The 23934-nt window shown below is 42.0% G+C and overlaps 1 protein-coding gene across 3 annotated transcripts in view; it reads right to left on the bottom strand.

Moving 5' to 3' along the window:
• LDAF1 (lipid droplet assembly factor 1) overlaps positions 1-1560 on the bottom strand; it is a 72488-nt gene extending 70928 nt beyond the window's left edge. The window contains exon 1 of one of the 3 annotated variants that reach the window (XM_075179715.1): positions 1427-1560. The gene's annotated coding sequence lies outside the window, so the exon portion shown is untranslated. Of the gene's footprint in view, positions 1-1299; positions 1359-1426 lie in introns of those variants that run through there. The other 2 variants (XM_075179713.1, XM_075179714.1) reach the window with 2 other exon arrangements.
• Between the last annotated feature and the right edge of the window lie 22374 nt (positions 1561-23934).

Below are 23934 nucleotides of genomic sequence, written 5' to 3' on the forward strand. Positions count from 1 at the left end.
TCTACATGTCTGCCAGGCCTGCCATAGTGTAGGTCTGCATTAGAGTATTTAAACTGTAAGCTCCCACGGGGCAGGGACTGATGAGACTGACAAATATTCTCTGTGCAACACTGTGTAATATGGTGGCGTTATATAAATAAATCATAATAATTTCATCTAAATGTGAATAAGCAATCCTGGTCTCAGATTCAGGGTAATAATCCTTTTTTCACTCAGGCAGTGTTTTGAAGTGAGTAGCAGTTCAAATGACATTTCTTTTTAAAACATTTTGAATACAGAGAAACAAAACTGGATCAATAAGTTACACAAATTGAAAAATAAAGAATTCATGAGTAAAAAAATAGATTAAAATATTCAAGAAAAAAAAAAAAAAGAGAAAAATTACTTGCCATTGGAAAAAAAAAAGTGTTACTCTAAGATTAAGGCATTTCATTAATTTTCAGCGGTAATTGTACATTTGCAATCCTTGTTAAATAGGCTTCTGCAGGCGTGACTCTGTGATTCTTAATGCCGGAAGGGTCTACAGCTGGCGATAGCACTGTTATTGCCGACAGTGACTCCTTGAGGTATAATATAATGTGTCCACTAACAACACCTTTTTTCGTAGAAGATAAATAAGCCCATATAACGCAGTTCCTTAAACTTAGCGGTATATTTACTAGATTGCGGGTTTGAAAAACTGAATATGTTGCCTATAGCAACCAATCAGATTCTAGCGGTCATCTATTTAGTACATTCTACAAAATGAGAGTTATAATCTGATTGGTTGCTACAGGCAACATCTCCACTTTTTCAAACCCGCAGTTTAGTAAATATACCCCTTAGACTTTATGAGGCTACTGCTACAACTAACCTGCTGTCCCCCTGTGGAATTATAATTTACAATAATTTAATTTAACACATTTCTCCATTTTAAGTCTGTAGCAGTTATACTGACCCTTGTTTTAGAACATTTCATTAAAGAGGACAACAATTGGATTAACAGCAAAGTGAGATTAGTAGTTGCCTAATAACTTTATAATGGTGGTGCATGTTTATAGGTAATCACAAATGCTAATAGATTTTGGTTAATGCAATGATCTCTTTAGTAAACTGCAATTGAGTGACTTGGGATAAACTGGGAAATAATCACAATTTGATTAAAGGTTTTTATCTGTAACACTGTATCTTCCTATAGATTTTAAAGAAAGGAAAGATATTTATAGGTAATATCTGTTATATACATTCATTAAAGAAAAACTTTGAGCATATGTTTGGCTGCACAGGACAAGCTGAGCTAGACTTTCCCTGTATACAAACCAGTCAGCCTCAGTGCAGAGTAAGGCCGTCCTCAATGTACAGCATTCATCCTACCAGCGTGTTTACAAACAGCAGACATTGACAAGGAGGGAACATGTTGCTATAGTATGAACAGACCTCCTCTTACCTCTTATTGCTGCTATCAGATCTCCTCCATACTCATTAACACACCAGAGAAAGCTGCATTTCCTACACACACCCCGCCCTAGTGCTGATCTAACACAAGACCAGCCTTCAGACTAGAGAGGGGAACTCCTTAAAGCGATCAGCCCTCCTCCCCTGTTTACTTGGCACTGCACAGTTTCATGCCCTGTAATAGCACACACCCTTAATAAAGTCAGAAATAATAAGAGTGACAAAGATTTCTGCATTAATGTTTTATTATAAGCATGCTAATTATAGAAGCCGGCATAGTGCAGCTTCACGTGATAAATATTTCTATCACTGTGTCAGAGATGACCTTAGCATTCTGAACTGTCTTACTGGCTGCTGACATTGTATTGCATACACTAAAGAATGTATTTTGTAATTCAGTTTCAAAATGTCCATCTCAAGAGCCTAACTAGTATCATCTGAACCCCATAGCCAAATTGTAGAGGGGTACTCTAAGGTAATCAGTATCCAATAGGACAGAATACTAATTGCATTAGCAGCAATCTGGCACATTTGTCTGAATTAGGCTTACTGACATTTTATCCTCAGTATTTCCCAAATCAAATAACAGCCTTGATAAACTTATTTTGAAACCATATTAAGTATACGGCACATATTACCTCTGGGACGGGCCCCTTGAACAGCTGGACCCCATAGCAATCGCAGGGAGTTACGGGCTATAGGGCCTGATTCATTAAAGATCTTAACTTGAGAAACTACTTATTTCAGTCTCCTGGACAAAACCATGTTACAATGCAAGGGGTGCAAACTAGGATTTTGTTTTGCACATAAGTTAAATACTGACTGTTTTTTCATGTAGCACACAAATATCAACTTTAAATTTCAGTGTACAAATAAGCTATCAAGTATTTGTGTGCTACATGAAAAAACAGTCAGTATTTAACTTATGTGCAAAACAAAATTCTAATTTGCACCCCTTGCATTGTAACATGGTTTTGTCCAGGAGACTGAAATAAGTAGTTTCTCAAGTTAAGATCCTTAATGAATCAGGCCCATAGTTACGCCCTTGGTCCAGCTGTACATCACAAGGAGCTTGGTTCATCTGACATTTCCTTTTAATAGTCTTATATTTTTAGCTATGGAAACATTTCAGAGGTTACCTGACCGGATTGACCAGAGTTTGTCACAGGGGGTAGAACCTTTCATGACAGGTATTATGTGATGTCTACCACAACTCAGCAACTAAACCCTCCCACTACACATCCCTGGACAGCCTATTTTGCCTTTGAATATCAAATTATAGTTCCTTAGCTATATGACGATTGTTAGTATAAGTGCTTAGTTATATATGTAATTAGTAAAGTAGGTTTTATTTTCATTTTTGTTAGCAAGTCTTTTGAGGTGTCTATATGTACATGTTTATACCAAACTGGAGGGCTCCTAATTGCCCATTTTAAATGTTGTGAGGTATGGAATTGGTGAATCTTAATATGGGGAAAGCTGACTTGCCATTCTTGTAGAAAGAACAATATAATTCAGTCAAATTCTATTTTTTAATATAAGTGATACTGGGTCAAATTCATATATTCCAACATTCCAGGTTTGGGAATCAGGACACAGACACCCACCACCCGAAAAGAGGGTATAACTGCATCATGTTGGCAGGTGTCACATTGTGGTCATGCCATGCTCCCCTAAATAACCCCTGCGATGCTACTTGTGTGTGTGAGGCGGACACACCTACCACTTATCATTTCTTGAAGATAGAGCATTACAATTCTTATAAATTCTATATTTTTTATATACACTTATGGGCAAAAGTTTTGAAAATGACACAAGTATTGGTTTTCACAAAGTTTGCTGCTTCAGTGTTTTTAGACCTTTCTGTCAGATGTTGCTATGGTATACTGAAGTAAAAGCATTCATAAGTGTCAAAGGCTTTTATTGTCAATTACATTAAGTTTAAACAAACAGTCAATATTTGCAGTGTTGACCCTTCTTTTTGAAGACCTCTGTACTTCGCCCTGGCATGCTGTCAATCAGCTTCTGAGCCACATACTGACTGATGGCCGCCCATTCTTGCCTAATCAATGCTTGGAGTTTGTCAGAATTTGTGGGTTTTTGTTTGTCCTTCTGCCTCTTGAGGATTGACCACAAGTTCTCAATGGGATTAAGGTCTGGGGAGTTTCCTGGCCATGGACCCAAAATTTCGATGTTTTGATCTCCGAGCCACTTAGTTATCACTTTTGCCTTATGGCAAGGTGCTCTATCATGCTAGAAAAGGCATTGTCGTCACCAAACTGTTCTTGGATGGTTGGGAGAAGTTGCTTTTGGAGGATGATTTGGTACCATTCTTTATTCATGTCAGCTGGTCCTTTTGTGGCAGGGCTGAAATGCAGGGAAAATATTGTTTTTGGGATAAAGTTCACTGTCAAGGTAAAGAGGGACTTTAAAATTAATTGTAATTCATTTGATCACTCTTCATGACATTCTGGAGTATATGAAAATTGCCATCATAAAAACTGAGGCAGCAGACTTTGTGAAAAATAATATTTGTGTCATTCTCAAAACTTTTGCCCATGACTGTAGATGTAGGAGAGTAGTCCTGGGTCAAATTCATATTTCCCAACATTCTACAATTGGGAATTGGGACACGACCATCATGTTGGGGGTGTGACATTATCATATTGTATCATGTTCCCCGGGGGTATGCCTTGCACTTCTGAAGAGCTATACCACCCCCAACCTAAATATCACCTGCATTGCAGCACACACCAGTTCCAGGTGAGATGTCCCAATATTCCTGGCAGTTGGGACACAATTTCGTATGGCCGGAGAGTCCTTTACAATCAAGACGTACCTTCCTCTGCAGTTGGAGGTATGCAAATTGCATCTTATCTTCCAAAATAAATAATACATATGTCAAGTATTTTCAAAGTTCTATAACCCAATAGTTTTAAGATTTCTTCCTAAAAGTTTTTGTTCCTGGCAGTTAAATTGTTGCAGTGCTCGATGCTGCAGATATACTCTGCTTTCCTTGCAGAGCACGTATGCATAAGACTTACTGTCACCTTCATGTGGCCGCGGATAGTATGATCCATTCGCCCCTCCCTCTCTTACGCTATGTGTGTCTGTGTCTGTCTCCTCCTTGTCCTCTCTATGTCTGTCTGTGTCCATCTCATCTCTGTAACTGTGAGGGAAGTAGGGGGCTTGTCTTAATGGAATGAGGATGACAAGTGGCCTATTCATAATGGTGGACTGTGATTGTGGGCTAATTATTTAACAGTGGGTGCTATTAAGTTATTTGCGGGGTTATGGTGGGGTATTGAATTTAATAGTGGGATCTATTAATATAAGATGGGGCAATGGGGCCTTTAATTTAATGCTGGGGTGATTTGGGGCTATTAATTGAATGTGGGGCTGAATTTGTGGAGAAGGATAGCTATTTATTAAATGTGAATATGAACTATTTAATGTCAGGGATGGTTGTAGGAAATAGATATATTTATTAAATGTAAATGCTATTAATTTATTACCAGGGATGTTTGGTGGGAGGAAATAGATTTATTTATGAAATGGGAATGCTATTAATTTAATTTTACAGGTTGGTTGGGGGGAAATAGGGCTATTTATTAAATGTGTATGCTATTAAATTAACATCAGGGCTGATTGGAGGGAAATAGAGCTATTTAATAAGTATGAATACTATTACTTTTATTTAATTTAATAGTTGGGGCTTGTTGCAGGGCAGAAGGTCTATATATTAAACATGAGTGTTATTGATTCAACACTGTGGCTTGTTTAGGCTTTCTATATTTTAAGACACCAGTAGCCACAGGTAGTGAAAACTGCAATAACAGGTAGGAGAGAGCAGGACAGCCAGCTAAGAGGAGGTAAGAGTTATTTTTTAATTTTCTGAGAGCCATGTATGACAGTAAGATAGAGGCACATGCAGGGTTGGACTGGCCCACCCAGTAACCGGGGAAATCTCTGGTGGGCCCCACTGCCTGAAGGCTCCACCCCCTTCACTCAAAGGTGCGGTGCCAAGATAGTGGTACACAACACAAATAAAATATAAATGCTTAGCTAAAGAATCATTTAGAGGGTCAGTACCTGGTGGAACAGGACCCAGGATGAATAGGAGAATCGAACACAGGTGCTTGATTCGTAACTATGGAATCTAAACCAAGATTCTCCCTTCTGCCAATCAACCAAGTGGGTGGTCTGGACACACCCGTTTCCTCCTTTCACTGGCTGTGGGCTTTAGCATAACCGTCACTGTTCCTGCTAGTGAAGTAGACGGCATTGCAGCTTGGCTCTCAGTCACTAGAGGGGAAGAAGCACTTAACGATGGTCCCCACCGTGATTGCTGTCGGACATTGAGCATAAGTACGAGGGTCTTCTATCACAGTGCATTAGTGTATACAAACAGGATCACCATCATGTGGTGCTTTGTTATTATAAATATGTACATTAAATTATAATGTATTACCAGAACTATGGTGTATTCTCTACAGTAGATTGCAACTATAAATTTAGTGCATTATACTGCATGCACTAGCAGTATTTGCTATATATATATATATATATATATATATATATATATATATATATACCGGTGGCTCATGGCTTTCCTCCCACACTCCAAAGACATCTAGAAGGTTAATTGGCTGCAATCAAAATTGACCCTAGTCTCTCTCTCTCTCTCTCTCTCTGTCTCTCTGTCTGTGTGTGTATGTTAGTAAATTTAGACTGTAAGCTCCAAAGGGGCAGGGACTGATGTGAATGAGTTCTCTGTACAGCGCTGCGGAATCAGTGGCGCTATATAAATAAATGGTGATGATGATATATATTTATATAGGGGCCCAGGCTGCACAGTAGTAGCCATGTCTTCTGTAGAATGCCTACACCCCCTCAAGTAGCAGACCACGCCCTCTCATTGGTCCCGGTGGGCCCCTTCATATCCAGTACGACACTGGGTACTTAGGCAGAGTGAACAGATAACAGGTAAGGAAAAGTTGAAGGGTCACAAGGAAGATATAAGTGGGAGAGAGGAGGACACAAGGTAAGCAGCCTTGCATTATATAATATATTTTACATTTCAAATTTCCATACCCTAAAGATTGGCAAATTGCAGTCTCTGTTCGAATGTAGAAGTCTGTAATTATGCAAGTATTTAAAGTGTAAGTATTTAAAGTGTAATAATATATGGGTCATACTGTATATAAGGTTAAGTTATTGAAAATGAAGTATTTGCATAGATAGGCACCTAACAAGCAGCCTGGAAATCATTTGCAGATGTCATAAGTGATGGGAGAAAGGTACAAACTTTTTTTTACAGCTTTTAAAACAGTGTGTGCCTGCACTAGGGAGTACCTGATTTATGAAGAAGTTAAGGCAACCTTCATTCACTATGTCTTTCTGCCAAAGCCTTACTTCACCTTGATTTAGCCAATCAATAGAAACTAATTTCAGCACCTCAACTGAAAACAGCTGTGCAGCTTCCCATGGCACTTGGATCTCATGTCAGGGGAACTGCGGTGGATCAGATGTTCTACATTTTAAATTAATCGCATTACAGAACAACAGTGATTCTGTCTGGACTGTGCATCGACTGAACTGTACGACATTTCTTCATGTGCGCTTATGTACATATACTCTAGAGTTACCGTCTCTGATACTGTGATATCTAAACAGAGTTATATTATTTGTCTTTCTCCAGTTGTTGTTGGGTTGAGACTGGCTTAAAGTTGTGATTAGGATTGTCTACTCCTGGTATCTATTAAAGAGTCCACTCATAAATAAAATAATGCAACATATAAACTGTGTTAACTATGTTAATGCAAATAATTGTCTGTTGTACAGCTCTCATAATCAGAATATGCCTTCCTGATTTGTATAGAATATGGTATGTGGTTGACGGCTAGACATTCATTTGGTCGACATTAAGAAAGTCGGCAACATTAAGTCAACAACTCAAACGTCGACAGTATTATTAAGCGAACAAAAAAATTACCTGAAAGGGTGCTAATTCCTCCAAAAATTAAAGACAAAATTCACATTTGAATGGCAGGCACCTTGATCATGTGAAACTCAAAAACAAACACAAAAAACAAAGACATAACACAAAGGTAATATGTGAATGTAATATACAAATGAATGTCCACAATTGCCATATGAATGGCAGTCTGACACTGCAATTGTTACAATAGTAATTGGTCAAACAGCCATGGTCTGCGAGTTCCAAGTAAAGGGGAACAGTGGAGGCTGCTAGAGAGAGCTCTGTTGGAAAGATGGTATATCCTTATTACAGTCCAACCAGGTCAAGGGAACATAGTATGGGGCAATGAGGTCCAATTAGAGAACAGTCATAGACCAACCTCATACAGTCCAGCAGTCAAATGGAGTCCAAGGAGTCCTATGGCGATGACAAGATGCAGGGATCCCGTTACGATGAACAGCGCTAATCGCGTTCACGAAGCAGGTCCTCAGTGATGGTACAATGCCGATTCGCGGGAGAGAGACGGCGTGCGTTCCACAGTGGAACGCACGCAGGGGCGGATCCAGACTTTTGCTATACCCCGGGCGATTTTAAGTGGGGCGATTTAGGCCCCACCCCATTTCTAATTTCTAAGGCTGCCCGCGGCTGCACAGTATGTGCAGGTCCGCTCGGCAGTGACAGTGTGCTGCCCCGCTGCTCTGATTGTGTTTAAAACACAATCAGAGCAGCCGGGCAGCACACTGTCACTGCTGAACGGACCTGCACAGTGTGCAGCCGCCGGCAGCAAGCCCCTGCTAGGGGGGGCGATCGCCCCGATCGCTCCCCCCTGGATCCGCCACTGAACGCACGTCACTTCCGGATGTTGTCAGAATGTATGACACCATCCGGAAGTGACGTGCGTTGGAACGCACGCCGTCTCTCTCCCGCGAATCGGCATTGTACCATCACTGAGGACCTGCTTCGTGAGCGCGATTAGCGCTGTTCATCGTAACGGGGATCCCTGCATCTTGTCATCGCCATAGGACTCCTTGGACTCCATTTGACTGCTGGACTGTATGAGGTTGGTCTATGACTGTTCTCTAATTGGACCTCATTGCCCCATACTATGTTCCCTTGACCTGGTTGGACTGTAATAAGGATATACCATCTTTCCAACAGAGCTCTCTCTAGCAGCCTCCACTGTTCCCCTTTACTTGGAACTCGCAGACCATGGCTGTTTGACCAATTACTATTGTAACAATTGCAGTGTCAGACTGCCATTCATATGGCAATTGTGGACATTCATTTGTATTATTTGTATGTAAACATTAAATGTTTTTTGTTTTAACCCGCATGCCGTCATTCCAACGTTATCACCCATCTTCTCTACATATTCTTACCTAATTGCATTAGAACTAATTATTTTCGTTATAAGTCAATTTTGAGCGCTAATACTCTACCATATTACTACAGGGGGCATGTATTATGATGGAAGATGCAGGGCACAGGGGGCATGTGTGATGGAAGATGCAGGGCACAGGGGACATGTGTGAAGGAAGATGCAGGGCACAGGGGACATGTGTGATGGAAGATGCAGGGCACAGGGGGCATGTGTGATGGAAGATGCAGGGCACAGGGGGCATGTGTGATGAGAGGGACAGTAATGAGGGGCCGCATGGTGATACAGGAGGAGCAACGTGATGTGCGGCGGCACATAGCTTACCCTTCTACTTAACTATAGGAGTATATGCTGTGTTAAAAAAATATAGTGCTATGGATTGTTTCAGGGAGGCGGTGGGGCATGTGGGGGGCTGGGGGTGGTGTGCGGGGCTGGGGGGGGGGGCGTGGGCGGGGCTGGGGGGGTCCAAACCAATATCTTGCCTAGGGCCCCATGAGGTGTAAATCCGGCTCTGGGTATAACCATTGTGATCTTTATTCTGCATCATGTATTAATGTCGCATTGTTACATGCAAATGTTTGGTACAAAATTGTTTTTGTGTTCTAATCCCTCTTTGTTTACCATTCTACTTTTCTTCCTCATTCCTTTATCTTGCTTCCCTTCAGCGTGTTGATAAACGTGCCATACTGGCGTTGCCCTGCTAACCTATTCGGAATGTCTTGCGTGTCAGTCATTGGTTCTTCTGGTCCGCCCGTGGTGGATGAAGTCTTCATCCATTACCTGCTGAGAGCTTAGAGAAAGTGATACGTTTGGAGGCATTACAAGACCATTCAGGGAGCGAGAACTACAATCAACATTATACACCTCTGAGCAGGACCTGCCCACGGGTGACACTAATACAACACAAATATAAAACATTAAATAACACATACGCGCGTATGCTTTTGTTTTATAATGTATTGGCCTTGTATAGTTTCTATTCTTCCTACATAAGCTTCATCTATTCATCATCATCATCAACATTAATTTATATAGCGCCAGCAAATTCCGTAGCGCTTTACAATTGGGAACAAACACTGATAAGACAATACTGGGTAATACATACAGACAGAGAGGTAAGAGAACCTTGCTCGAAAGCTTACAATCTATAGGACAATGGGAGTTAGAAACACAATGGCATGTGCTACATCATACTGCACAATGGACCAGTTAGAACGCAAAGGTAAAAGTATTGAGTAGGCTGTGTGTGTTGCAGTGTTGGTCAGTGGGTTGTTGTCTTGCGTTAGCTGTGTAGAGGATGGTAATAGGGTAATCTAGGGAAATTAAGATGATGGTTGAGGAATATCATAACCTTGTCTGAAGAGGTGGGTTTTCAGTGAACGCTTGAAGGTTTGAAGACTAGAGGAAAGTCTTACTGTGCGTGGGAGGGAATTCCACAAAGTAGGTGCAGCCCGGAAAAAATCCTGTAACCGAGAATGTAAGGATGTGATGAAAGTGGAGGAGAGACGTAGATTTTGTGCAGAACGGAGGTGTCGAGTGGGGGATATTTCAAGACCAGTGAGGAAATGTATGTCGGTGCAATTTTGTTGATGGCCTTGTATGTTAGTAGAAAAATTTTATATTGGATTCGTTGAAATACAGGCAGCCATAAGCTTCATCTATTATTCACAATAATTTTTTCTCACATCTCACACTGTCAGAAGAGGGATTATTGCCAAAATGACAATAATAAGAGCAAAGGGATGCATTGTTGCAGAAGAAAGTTAAGAGGCAGTTGATTGGATTAAGTCCTAAATCACTAATGTTAGGATTGAGAAACTATGATTAGATATATAAGCCACAGAAAAAAAGAAGGGATTTGGTCCACACATCCAAATTCATCAAATATATGGAAAGCTGCTTAGATGCTGTGACTTTCTATAAAAAAAAAAATGCAGGAGCTCACTTTAAGTGCTAAATACATATTAACCACAATAGGAAATATTTACATAACAAACTCCATATTGATAAATAATATAATATATGGAAGAAACAAAATCTGTAAATGTCCGTCTACCACTACAAGGCGACCTCATTTAGATGGGTACCTACACTAACAGTTTAATTCAGTAGCAGCGTAATCACCTATCGCTGTGGCTTCTGTACGCTGGTAGGAATTCGGCTGTACAATCCGGTAGTTAAAACCATCAAACACAAATATCACTACTGTATTTTTGAAAATATGGATGTTTAGTGTTGATTCTTGAGTTGTATGTCAAATGAAAGTGATGCTACCTGTTAGTGACTTACAATATTATATTACAATATTATATTGTATCAACAAGGAATGTAGATGTTCGGAATGATATACCATAGTTTGGGTCAGACTGAAGCATGTATCAATGGTCCTCTATGGCAGTGTTGGCTAATCTATGACAATCCAGGTGTTGTGAAACTACAAGTCCCAGCATGCTTTGCCAATATATAGCTGCTTATTGCTGGAAGAGTATGCTGGGACTTGTAGTTTCACGACACCTGGAGTGCCACAGATTAGCCAACACTGCTCTACGGTATTCAGAGCTGTATAGGCACCTCATGTTCTGTCTGAAGGTACGTGCAACCTTAAATTTAGCACATAGATGCGGCAAAAACAAAAATGCAACAAGCATCCGTCATCAACTCCAAAACATTGTACCTGTTCTCTTTAGGTGCAACATGTTTGTCTCGTAGTTAACATATTTCAAGATCCGTGTAACTCATATTAAGACATATATCAAAACCTTAACTTACGTCTGCCAGCTCTTACTATACTGTACTTGCACATTAATGCCCCTGAAAAGCCTCTCTAAGCACAAGGGGGTTCCAGTGCAAGATAAGAGCAACTTTAAATATGGACACAAGTTGGACCAGAAGACGGCAGCACAGTCCCCTGAAATTGGGACAGTTGTGAATTATTGTAAATCCCTCCTGATCACATAGAGGTCTGGAGAGGTCTGTGCAGCGGGGGAACTACCGTGGATGTAGGGGGTACTGTCGCTACGGGGCCCTGAGGTGCAGCCAGATCCACCCTCCCCTTCACCTCTAGAGGTACCTGTTCTGAGCAGCGCATAGGCAAACCAAGGGGGTTTCCTAGTGCCTGGAAACCCCCCCTCCAAGCCTGGGGCACTCTATAATTGAGGTGGCTGGACCCTGCTCCCGCTTTACACAGCTCTGCTTGAAAAGGGAGAGCTGCGTGCACTGCATTGCCTATGTATTAAATGGGGATAGGAAGAGTTGGAGAGCAGCCAAGCACTGTCTAAAATTATCGCCACAGCCCCATGCATGCTGGACAGGCCCACTGTGGAGTGGTGTGGAAACCCCCCTCTACAAATCCTGCGTTTGCCCCTGCAGCGCATGCCCTTATTTCAGCGCAGACAATAGCCACTGTTGTCATTGTTATCCAATTGTGCAGTTTGCTCTCAGGTGGCATACTACCTATTTTCTAGCTGTTGCAAATATTTCCTAGTCCTTTCAAAAATGGAACAAATTTAAGTTTCTTAACATTGGCCTTTAGCCTAATGTGGCCAGAGCTTTTACAGATTGGTGATTTCAGAAACTATTTTATTAAGAAACTAGTAAATTGTAGCTTCATTTTATCATTTTAATTAGTATATTCCCTACAGCTTTTTCAAGTTTGTGCAGCACTATGCTGCGGATTTCACAGAACTGAGCCTGTAAGCACTTTCTTTATGTTAAACACTGATATCGATTTCTTTATCAAATCAGACAGTAGACAGATCACTGTCAGACAATTACTTTTAAAATGTCTAAGAGTCACTGTTGCTGGATTGCAATATTCATGTGATATATACACATTACTTGCACATACTTGTCAAGTTTCTACATGTTATTTTTACTACAGTACAAATGACATTACCACCAGATTAATAAAAAAAAACAGCAGCAAGGACAATTCACAGGTTTTAAGCAAATTATCTATATTACAATCTTGGATTTATATGAAGTGGGGATATGTAAATTATTTTTGGAATATCAATATAGGAGAGAAGCTCAGGCAGGAAGTAATTGTCTAACATATACCACAGGCAGCTCAAATTGGTTTTCAGTCCATCAAGCTAGATAGCAACTACTGTTCTACAAGGCAGCATTGTCTTCGCAATAAGCAGGGCTGTAACTAGGGCTGTGCGATAGGGGTGACCGCCCAGGACGCAACGCTGAAGAAGGCGCATTTTATGAATGTTTTAGGTTCATTTGGTTAAAATTGAGGACATGGGGGGGCGGCATATTTCTTTCTCACCCTAGGCGCTAAAATATTTGGATATTTGGATATATATGGATAAGTTTCTGCTCCTATAAACTCCATGCAGCAGTAGACACACTCCTTCGCAATAATCCACACTACAAATCATACTATAGGTCTCATTTATTAACTGCAAACAAATTGTGGGCATACACTTTTTGTATTTTGCATATGTGCCTATATATCCACTCAGTACATTTCAAGGTGAATGACCACTTCCTGCTTTTGAAAACAGCCCAATAAAATCGTTCTATGCCTCAGTTTGCAAGTTTGTAAATACTCTGGGAGATGCACATGATGGAAACAGTAAAAATGTCACATCAAAGTCCAATTTACTTTAGAATCACTTCCTTTTACAATAACAAAAATACTGATTTGTTTAGCTTCTTTCCATGGAGAGGCAGCATGCCCCACTTAGTTTACATCTGCACAGTCATTTGCTGTGCGCATGTGCACCCCTCACCTCCACCTCCAACCCTGCTTCTGTTGGGCTGAGCATCACAGGAGAGAGCCTCCTCCACTGCCTGCTTCCTCTATTGGCCAGAGACCCGTTCCAAATGGCTGCGATCTGCTCCTGCTCCAATCAAAGCCCAGCCACACATGGTACCATCTGCCATGACCCTTTCCTCCCTGGCCCACCCCTGACTCCTACCTGCCCTCTATGCATGTCTGTTTTGCCCTCTGTTTGAGTCTGCATCTGTCTGCTGCCCTCCTCTTTACTGTGTCTGTCTCTATCGATCACCCCTCTGTCCCCCCTTTCACTTTGTCTCTCTGTATCCAATTTTGTATTGTGCCCCTTAATCACACTGCTCTCCTCCTTCATTACACTGTTCCCCTTGTTTATCATACTGTTTCCCCTTCATCACACTCAGGGGCGGATCTAGAAATCTACAGTACCCGGGGCGATTTAGGGGGGGGGGGGGCGATTTAGGCCCCGCCCCTTTCTAACATCTTAGGCTGCCGACGGCTGCACAGTATGTGCAGGTCCGTCCAGCCGTGACAGGCAGGGACAGTGTGCTGCCCGGCTGCTCTGATTGTCAGAGCAGCCGGGCAGCACACTGTCCCTGCCTGTCACGGCTGGATGGACCTGCACATACTGTGCAGCCGTCGGCAGCAAGTGTCTGCTAGGGGGGGCGATCGCCCCGATCGCCCCCCCTGGATCCGCCACTGATCGCACTGTTCCCACTTCCTCACACTGCTCTTCTTCTTCATCACACTGTTCCCCTACTTCATCACACTGTTCCCCTCCTTCATCACACTCTTTCCCCTTCATCACACTGTTCCCCTCCTTCATCACACTGTTCACCCTTTATCCCACTGTTCTCAATTCATAACACTGCTCCTCTCCTTCATCACACTGTTCCCCTCCTTCATCACTCTGTTCTTACCCTTTATCACAGTGGCACCTCCTTCATCACACTATTCCCCTCTGTCAGGCGCCGCTCGGCGGCCGCCTGCCCGTCCGTATAGCGCGTCTGGTTGCCTAGCAACCAGATGCGTCACTTCCGCTCGGCCCGCCGGCTACAGACCTGGAAGCGTTCCCGTTGCCAGGCAACGGTGCTAAAGTATGACAAGCGCTACGGCGCTGAAACTATGACAGCACTACAGGTGCTGAGGCTATTGGCTAGCAGGACTATTTAAGCCTCTCTGGTTCCCACCTCCTGTGCCAGAGTTTCAGGTCCTTTCCTGTCCTCCAGCGTTCCAGTGTTCCTGTGATTGTCTGTCTCCTGACCTGTTGCCTGTCTCCAGACTATTGCCGTATTGCCTGTGACCATTGTGACCCGGATTGCCTTGACTACCCTTTTGGATCTCCCTTTTATACCTCGCTGTCAGAACGTTACTAACCCGGCTTGACTCACTACCCCTTCGGATTCTCATTGTGTACCTGCATTGCCCGCACCATTGCCGAACCGGCCTGTCGGACATTTCTCTCGTGCTTCGCTATCTGACTCGTGGAAGAACCGCGACCTGCGTGTTCCCTGCAGCTGAGTCCATACATCCTTGCGGGGGTCCCTGGTGAACACCAGGGGCACGTTAGACTCCACACCTTCCTCTGAGTAGTGCCAACGATAGCAGATCGTGACACCCTCCTTCTTCACATTGCTTGAAGTTCTTCATCACACTTGTTCCTGCTTCATCACATTGTTCCCCCCTTTCATCACACTGTTCCACCCCTTCATCTCACTGTTTCTCCCCTTCGTCACAGTGTTCCTCCCCTTGGTCACACTGTTTCTCCCCTTCGTCACACTGTTTCTCCCCTTCGTCACACTGTTCATCCCCTTCGTCACACTGTTTCTCCCCTTCATCAATCTTCACTCCTTAATCACTTTGTCCCCCCATTCATCACTGTGACCACTTTTTGTATCACCACACTGTGCCCCTTCATCATTACCACACTGTGCTCCCTTCTTCATCACCACACTGTGCCCCCTTCAACACTCCATTCTCCAGTTGCCTTCCTATGGTCTTCTTTTCTTCTGTCTTCTTTTGTTCTGGCAGCTGCTCCTCTCTGCATGGCTCCTCACTGACAGCATCGGGATGTGATGATGACGTCATACCAGACAATCAGTTGAGGAGGGAGGAGGGAGCAGGGCACTGGAAAATAAAGACCGGGGGCACAACCCCATGAATCTGCCAATGCTGGTGTCGATAGATCCACAAGCACCAGTCTGCCCAAACAGTCAATGGCTGTGAAACCTTGCTTGGACTATTAGTTCCACAACAGTACTTCATCTATTTTTAACTTACAAGTATTACATTGGCACCCACTGCCCAGTACAGGGCTGATTTAGCCAGGAAATGCAGCTGCATGCTAGTTGATGGTATTGTGGCTGTAGGTTTTACGCCTGCATTTGGGCTGCAAAATTGTGGGGTGCTCTAAATTCATAGACAAGGGCAAGGCCAGTGCAGCTGTAGCTTACCTGACAAACGTGTCAGCTTTTTGACCAGTATCGGATCTATGGGATGTGGTTTCAGCTGTCTGCAATGGAATGGGAAGATAACAGACAATTTAACTGTAATGTTTAAAAAAAGATGCACAGGAATGCCAGGGTAATTCTGAGCAATGAATTTTCCCTTAATTCTATAATATATATGGAATTAAGAGAAAATTCATTGTTCAGAATTACCCTGGCATTCAGGTACAGCTTTATTTCTGCCTTGAGAGACTGTTAATTTTATATATAAATTCTGAGTTTAGTAATTCATAACTCTTATGCTCCACCCCAACACAGCGTTTCTCAAGGTAATCATGGCTTCCTTTGGTCACCAGGGCGAACAGTCTCTCAAGGCAGAACTGTGCCAATACGGCATCTCCTACCCACCATCACCGAATTTCAAATTTACACTTTTTAACTTTTTCAAATTCAAATTTAAAATTATTATTATTCAAGATGGGGAATCCCTAGAACACTAGTATTCACTAAACCCACGTTCACTGCCTAAACAATAAATACATGCAGTTTTCATATGTTTGAATTACGTGCAATTTTACATCCACAAAAAGCAAATATTCAAAGTAAATGCATTCATTAATATATAAAACTCAGACAAGGTGCAGGTTCTGTAACTGCAGGTAGGTGCTGTGAGGATGAGGGATAGGAGGAGTGAAGTTCCTTGGAGGTTGGTTAGTTGGTGGTATAGTCTGAACTTGGGAATGTTTCAGAGACAGCCATGCTTAAGGTTTCATCTGTAGCTAGCTGCTTTGTGTTTGACAGTGTAGACGTACATTATGATGGAAAAGGACTCTTTTTGAATCTTGTCAAGGATATGTTGTTTAGGCAAGGCTTGGGATTGGTCACTAGCTCTTAAGTGAATTAGGTAGCCTAGCCTTCTTGCAACCCTAGACCTACCACACTGAGCAGACCTCTTAGAGGCCCGTGAGATGCTCCAGGTCTCAGTTGCATCATTTTTCCACAGGGGGCGGCTCCAGAATGACGTTATTGGCTGCAAATCACATCATTGAGACCCCCACCTAGGAAGAATGGCCTGCTCTCCTGGGAGTCTGGGAGACCAACTTAGATTTTGGGAGTCTCCTGGAAACTCTGGGAGAGTTCAGGAAGAGTTGTCAAGTATAAATTACCCATATATGGATCCTCTTTATGATGTATCTGAGACTAGCACACTCCTTTCCAGTGCCGGCAGCAGCCTTAAGTGCTTAAGAGGGTACAGTGGTGGGGCATAGATCAAGAGCATGATGTTTCTTAAATGAAAGACACTGCTACTTCTACAGAACTTGTAGGTTCCAACATAAAAGTTTCTTCTGCATTTTAGAGGGATTGGTCACCTACCCTCAGGGTGGAAATAGGCCTGTGAGCATTCTAAAGATGTGACTGTGAGTAGTTTGTTTTGCCTTTTTACTCCCCCTTTTTTTTATAGGCTATACCATGTTTCCTGGTAATTTCAAATCAGTGGTCAGAGTGACATAGCTTGGGTGGTTGTGGAGTCATTTTGGGGGTTATTTATTTTAGGAGTTAGGGTTAGGAGTATTAGGGTTACAAGTTAAGGTTAGGGATAACCCTAACCTTAACTTCTAACCCTAATACCCCTAACCCTAACCTCTAAAATAATACTTACATTACATCAATGACAGCTGGGTCGGTCCATCGCCTCTTTAAGACAAGTCGCGGTTTGTGATGACGTCATCGTGTACACAGCGAGTCAACCCATGAAGACATCTGCATCCTGGTAAGTAGGTTTTTTTCAGGTCGCTCTACTATGCATTAGGTGTCCTCCTGTCTCCTTCTTTGTCGGGGTAGTCAGTACCGTTAAACTGACTACCACCGGTTCTGTTAGCCAAATCTCATATCAAATCTATCTTGTGTTTGCTGCCATTCAATAGACATATTTCAGCTAGTTGTGGTTGTGCGTTCCCCTATGATATGAGTTTTCCCATGGGCTGCTCCATCCCTGCTATCATTTTGAGGTTTTCTTCCTACTTTGGCTGGTTGCAGTTCAGTTATACACTATTTTTGTATTGTTTGCTAAAAAATGTAGTGTCCAATTGTCGGAGGAAAAGACTGTTGGTCCAGCAATTGTGTTGTCTTTACTGAGATTAACACAGTTGTAATGGTCTTCCTTCCACCCGCTCTACAATTTGTATAACAATTTTGAGAAGTGTGTTTTCTAGGTTATCACCATCTCTTTCCTCGACCACATAATCTCCCTTTAAGGGCCTGCAATTGGATTTACAGAAAACAGCTGCAGTCAGGGAAAGGACAATTCCTACTGATTGAAAAACTGCAATACTTTGTGAATTTCACAAACTTAGACAAGGTTTGGATACTGTGTTATTCCAATGGGAGGGAGAAAAGTCGGTGATGCATCCTTATAAGGATCCATGCGAGTGCTTGTACAATGTTAAAATGCAGTGTAACCACTTATCTCCATGTCATAATTAGTAACGGTGGCTTGAGAGAGAGAATTCTGGGCACCCATAATCCTTCACACCCGTGTACTTGTTTATGATTTAGACAGGTGGTAGGTAACCTGATATATTTCATGTTTGGCTCTCAAAACTACAAAAGGGCCACACATTACCTTTAATCTCAATAATGAAAACAGAGCTCTAAAAAGGATCTCAGCACCCTTACATCACTCATCCCAACCCCTTATTTGCTCCAAAATTCCCCCATATGCCCCTCTGCCACTCAGACCTCCTGTTTGCTCCAAAATTCTACCACCTGCCCTAAGAATAAAGCAACCTCACTGTAAATTATTACAGATATTATAAGCAGTGGCCAATCCAGGTTAGAAGGGTGGCGATCCGGGCAGCACAAGCATACCTTTAAATTGCAGCCAAGATGACGATCAAAATGGAGGAGGGAGCAGAGCCAACCGGATCCAGGGCCAACAAGGGCCAGGCAACCAGAAAGTGACTATGCTAAATTGCCCCCCCCCCCCCCCCCAAATATTAAGTCTAGGTCCGCCGCTGATTATAAGTCACCTCAAATACAGACCTCGTCAGTGACTTACAATGTCCTTATAATTTACAATTGGTGGCCAGGGACTGATGTGAATGAGTTCTCTGTACAGCGCTGCTGAATCAGTGGCGCTATATAAATAATTGGTGATGATGATGATAATGGGGGTATAGCATCCCATACTTATTTGCATCAAATATTTAAATTATATTATTCATCTCTGTAAGATGAAGATAATGTAAGTCTGTGCATTTGTAGTCATCACAAACGGGCGGTAATGATATGGTGACCATGGCCTTATCTGTGTGGAGTTTCTATGTTCTCCCCGTGTTTGCGTGGGTTTCCTCTGGGGGCTCCGGTTTCCTCCCACACTCCAAAAACATACTAGTAGGTTAATTGGCTGCTTTCAAAATTGACTCTCTCTGTCTGTGTGTGTATATATTAGGGAATTTAGACTGTAAGCTCCAATAGGGCAGGGACTGATGTGAGTGAGGTCTCTGTACAGCGCTGCAGAGTCAGTGGCGCTATATAAATAAATGATGATGATGATGATGATGATGAATGGTGGCAATCATAGAGGCTGCCGCTACAAGAAATATAGATGTAAGTAAAAGTTCACAAAACAAGTACAATTTTCTATAGAATTTTAAATATTGGCATGTTAGGCTAATTTCTGTGTATGTGTGATTTTATTTCAAGGCTATTTTTAAGTTTATCTCCTCCCACCTCCTGGCACAGATAACATACACCAGTAGCTCACACGTTCTCATTCCTTTGATTGCCAAGAGGTTCTGCAGCAGCAAAGTTTTTTGTTTGTTTTTTTAACAAGTGACTGACAAGTGACTTCCCAAAATGATACTGATCGTTAAAATAACAGTTAAGTTAACTCCTCACACAAAACAGACCACCGAGGCTATTTTAGCCAGCCACAGTAGCTTCCCATTCATGCTGTGGGAAATAGCTGCGACTGTCAGGAGAGCCGGTGCGTCCTCATACAAGCTGCACGGTTACCATGGTGACCAAAGACCTCCGACTTTGCTGCAAGTTTAACTTTCCTGCACCCCCCCAACCAGGGAGGGCTCTGTCTAAACACTGCTGGGGGGTCTAGATGTGATCTCACATCTTCATACAACTTTCCTTCATTCTTAACCTCAGGTAGTAAAGCTGCCTTGTATTTAGTAAGGGGATTAAACCAGGCAGAGAGATTGACAGACCTAATTGCCGGGCAGGGAAACAACACAAACACACCTTGCGGTCTATGTCCCGTAGCAACTTACTTGGTTACCAAAGTTTTGCCCGACACTGCATATCAGTGATTCAACACAGTCCCACTTATAGCAGCAGGTTGTGTGGTTTGAAGCTATAAAAATATCTGTGGAGGTGAGATGGGATATCTGAAGGTTAAATAACTGCTGTTTCAGAGAAGAGACCCCCCCCCCCCCCTTTTCCAGAAAGATTATACAATTTACAATGAACTCTTCACTGACTCCAAGACTCCTGAAGGTAATACTGTCTGCTTTACAATTTCCTGCTGTATTGTATTTCTTCTATGTTGTTTTTTTTTCACTGCTAGCCTCGAAATAAATATGGTATCTTAAATTATTAGTTTTGTTATATAGTGTTTTTCATATTTTTTATTAATGCAAATAAAACACAGGTTAACATTATAATATGACAGATATGTCAAATTTCTGTATAATCTCTGTTATGTGTCTATATATGTATACCTCTATCTATATATATCTATATATATATATATATATATATATATATATATATATATATATATATATATTTATATATATCTATCATCATCATAAACATTTATTTATATAGCGCCAGCAAATTCCGTAGCGCTTTACAATTTGGAACTAACATTGATAAAACAATACTGGGTAATACATACAGACAGAGAGGTAAGAGAACCCTGCTCGCAAGTTTACAATCTATGGGACAATGGGAGTTTGAAACACAAGGGCATGTGATACATCATATTGCACATAGGACCAGCTAGAAAGCAAAGGTAAAAGTATTGAGTGGGCTGTGTGATCAGTCACACAGCAATGTTGGTCAGAGGGTTGTTGTCTTGTGTTAGCTGTGTAGAGGGTGGTAATAGGGTAACCTAGGGAGATTAAGATGGTGGTTGAGGAATATTATAAGCTTGTATGAGGAAGTGGGTTTTCAGAGAACTATTGAAGGTTTGAAGACTAGAGGAAAGTCTTATAGTGTGAGGGAGGGAATTCCACAAAGTGGGTGCAGCCAGAAAAACCTGTAACCGGGAATGGGAGGATGTGATGAGAGTGGAAGAGAAACGCAGATCTTGTGCAGAACGGAGGTGTCGAGTCGGGAGATATTTTGAGTCAAGTGAGGAGATGTATGTTGGTGCAATTTTGTTGACGGCCCTGTATGTTAATAGAAGAATTTTATATTGGAGTCCTTGAAATACAGGAAACCAATGTAGAGAATGACAGAGTGGCTCAGCAGAGAACGGTTTGCAAGGAAATCAATCTGCGTGCAAAATAGATTGCAGTCTGACTTTGGGAAGACCAGTAAGGAAGGAATTGCAATAGTCGATGCGGGAGATGATGAGTATATATGTATATATATATATATATATATATATATATATATATATATATATATATATATATATATATATATATGTATGTATATAATTTATTTCCCAGCTCACTGTATATATCCCATGTCTGCCTGACAACTGTGATGTGTGGTTTTCTGCACAGATGCTATAATTGTTGCATTTGGAACACAGTGTTAAAGCTCTGCCAATGCTCTGGCTAGATGTGAAAACATTTATAAGTAGATGCCACACAAGCTGTTCAAGCTCTCAAGCTTTTTTTTTTTCCAAAATGCTACATGCATGTCAAATTATGTCCTATAGGAAATATTGTTATTTCAGCTTACACTGTAGTATTTAGTCTTTGTACATATGGATGCCAAGATAAGATGTCTGAATTTCTTAGAGATGAGGCTTTTCATGATGAACATTTGAATGCTGTCATGGCACAAGAGAAAAAATGTTCTCAAAGCTAAAAAAAACTGCAGCTTTTCAGAGCTTTAAATACTCACGGTGCATTTATTCAATAGTCATTTAAGTACTGCTAAAAATTACCAGGAGCATTTTGAGCCGTTAAAAATGCGTGTTTGATACCACTCTTAATTGACCTGTTTTATAATTGTCTCACTTTACAGTTTAGACTGTGGGTAATCGCACTCTTAACGGACCCTGAGAAGAAGTGTTCTTAGCTATGTCTCAGGGCAGGGGCGGAAGTGGGCATCACTGGGCCCCATAGCAAAGTTTGGGTAGGGGCATGGCGTTGCTGTTGGATCCTCCCTGGCTCCTCTCTTCTGAAAAGAGCAGAGAGGAGGCCTCTTCTGAGCCAGCAAAGCCAGCACATGTGTTCAACAGATATCATATCAAAACACAGCAGTAACTCAGGGTTTGATATGGGGGTACAAGGGGTCTCCTGTGAGAGCCTTGTAGGCCTGGACACCAGCCTCTCTCGTCCATCCTTGTAGCGACAGGACACCCTGCACCCACGGAAGTTACACCACTGTCTCAGGATTCTAGGCAATTTCTGAGATTCACAAAGAATCATCATCATCATCACCATTTATTTATATAGTGCCACTAATTCCGCAGCTTTATACTAGAGATGGGCGGGTCCGGTTCTCCGAGAACCGAACCCACCCGAACTTTGGGTATCCGAGTACCGAGCTGAGCAGCTCGGTACTCTCCCGCCCGTTCCGAATCCAAATCGAGGCCGAACGTCATTGTGACGTCGTCGGATCTCGGGACTCGGTTCTCGCGATACTTCAACTTTATAAATACACGCCTCCACAGCAATCCATCGCCATTTGACAGAGGGAGAGAGCAGGGTGTAGTCATAGGCTAATTAGAGCAGGGACAGAGAATACCATATTGTTCTTGCAATTGCTCTAACCAAAATCGCTAGTGCAGAGAGGAGGATAGAGGTTTATTATTTTTTCTTCATATTTGGCACTCCCCAGCGCTTTTGGGGTGTCCCCCATAATTGTGCATTAATATTTCTGGCTGTCAAAAGTCATATCTGTCAGCAGTATCTACTAAATAATTTGTAGCACACCTCAGTGTTTTTGGGGTGTCCTCCCTAATTGTGCATTAATATTTCTGGCTGTCAAAAGTCATATCTGTCAGCAGTATCTACTCAATAATTTTTAGCACTCCTCAGTGTTTTTGGGGTGTCCTCCCTAATTGTGCATTAATATTTCTGGCTGTCAAAAGTCATATCTGTCAGCAGTATCTACTCAATAATTTTTAGCACTCCTCAGTGTTTTTGGGGTGTCCTCCCTAATTGTGCATTAATATTTCTGGCTGTCAAAAGTCATATCTGTCAGCAGTATCTACTCAATAATTTTTAGCACTCCTCAGTGTTTTTGGGGTGTCCTCCCTAATTGTGCATTAATATTTCTGGCTGTCAAAAGTCATATCTGTCAGCAGTATCTACTCAATAATTTTTAGCACTCCTCAGTGTTTTTGGGGTGTCCTCCCTAATTGTGCATTAATATTTCTGGCTGTCAAAAGTCATATCTGTCAGCAGTATCTACTCAATAATTTGTAGCACTCCTCAGTGTTTTTGGGGTGTCCTCCCTAATTGTGCATTAATATTTCTGGCTGTCAAAAGTCATATCTGTCAGCAGTATCTACTCAATAATTTGTAGCACTCCTCAGTGTTTTTGGGGTGTCCTCCCTAATTGTGCATTAATATTTCTGGCTGTCAAAAGTCATATCTGTCAGCAGTATCTACTCAATAATTTTTAGCACTCCTCAGTGTTTTTGGGGTGTCCTCCCTAATTGTGCATTAATATTTCTGGCTGTCAAAAGTCATATCTGTCAGCAGTATCTACTCAATAATTTTTAGCACTCCTCAGTGTTTTTGGG

Source organism: Mixophyes fleayi, chromosome 7, assembly GCF_038048845.1.
Source record: "Mixophyes fleayi isolate aMixFle1 chromosome 7, aMixFle1.hap1, whole genome shotgun sequence".
Classification (NCBI taxonomy): Eukaryota; Metazoa; Chordata; class Amphibia; order Anura; family Limnodynastidae; genus Mixophyes; species Mixophyes fleayi.